Source organism: Amphimedon queenslandica, unplaced genomic scaffold, assembly GCF_000090795.2.
Source record: "Amphimedon queenslandica unplaced genomic scaffold, v1.1 AMPQUscaffold_13159, whole genome shotgun sequence".
Taxonomy (NCBI): domain Eukaryota; kingdom Metazoa; phylum Porifera; class Demospongiae; order Haplosclerida; family Niphatidae; genus Amphimedon; species Amphimedon queenslandica.
Window position 1 is genome coordinate 8448 of NW_003546605.1, and position 1676 is coordinate 10123.

Sequence of the window (1676 nt, forward strand, 5' to 3'; positions counted from 1 at the left end):
CAACATCTTGTATCTAAATAACGCCTTGTGTGTGTTTATGCACACTAACTCACGGGACTGTTCTTCAACCTAGGAATACCCGGTAAGGAAATGTCCATTATTCTTTGAAATATAGAAGGCATAGAGGAAACCCTGAAAGGCAATCTCTTGTATTGAAATAAACCCTTGTGTGGGTTTATGCACACTAACTCACGGGACTCCTTCTCTAGCTCCACCTGCTGATAAGCATGTGATACTTCAAGTATCGTAAACAGCTTACCACTGGCTAACATAGCAAGCAGGTCTTTGATTCGAGGTTATGGGCATCTATCAATCAATGCAGCACGATTAATGATAACTTTATAGCACCTCAAATTCTAATGGTATCATCTCCCTTTGTGACAGGCACTATGTGTGCAGCCCAGTCTGAATATCTTACTGGCTTGATAATACTCTCTTTCAGTAATCGGTCGGAATCGGCTTCAACTTTAGCTCTCAGTGAGAGTGGTACTAGTCTGGACTTATAAAAAATTGGTGTGGTTCCCACCTTGACAAGTATTTTGCCTTTTATCCCTAGTACAGTGCCGAGTTCCTTTTTGATAACCTCACTGAACTGATGAAAGACCCTTGTAAATTTTGCTACCTTGAATACATGTTGTCAGTCTAGTTTAAGTACAAAGGACCAGTTGCTTCCCAGTAATGAAGGACCTGCTCCTTTCTTAATGACTAACGGTAGCACTAATGACTGACCATGATGCTTCATTTGGACATCAGCTGAACCCAAGACAGGAATGGACTCTCCTGTATATGTATACAATCCAGCTTTAGAAGGCTGAAAAAAGGATGTACTAGAGTTGCACCGATACAGAAATTTACCAATATTCCGATTACTGATATTCTATGGCCGATAAAGACTTATACCAATAACCGATCCGATATTAATAATTGATATGAAAGTTTAATAAGCAATTATTAATAAACTTTAATCAATAACATAATTTATATAACCAAAGTTGTTTTAACCTAAAAGTAGTATATATGGCAAGAATTGCACATAGCAAATCTACTGTCTTCACTAGTTTTGTAATAGTTCCATATACATGATCGTTTCTTGGACATCTTTGACACAGTAATAAGCTAGCTAAGCCTACGCAGGTGGACTCACTGAGCAGGTACAAAACCACGTGTTATTGCAATAACATTACGCATGACTAATTATCCTACTGCTCATGCGCAATACCACGTGTTGATAACATCGGAATCGGTAGCTTTTTTATAACTGATAACCAATATTCTCAAAATGGGGGATAAGCCGATATCCAATAAGGCAATCACATTATCGGTGCAACCCTAGGATGTACTTCCTCGGATTCGACGGCATGTCTCCTCAGTGACACTAATGCCCCCGTGTCTAACACCATTTCCAGACTAACATCATTAACATTAACATCAAACATCAATCGATGAGTAAAAGAGGTAGAGACTTGAAACCTTGAATGATCATCAGCATCCTCACTTGCGTCCACATGATTAGCTTCAGCTTTAGTCTTATCTCCTTGTTTCTGTTGTGACTTCTTGCGGCAAACTATAGCAAAATGCCCTCTCTTCTTACAGTAATGACACTGCTTCTTTGAACCGGCAATGCTATTGGTTGTGTTTACCACCACATCCATAACAAACTGTTTTGCTCTCCTCAC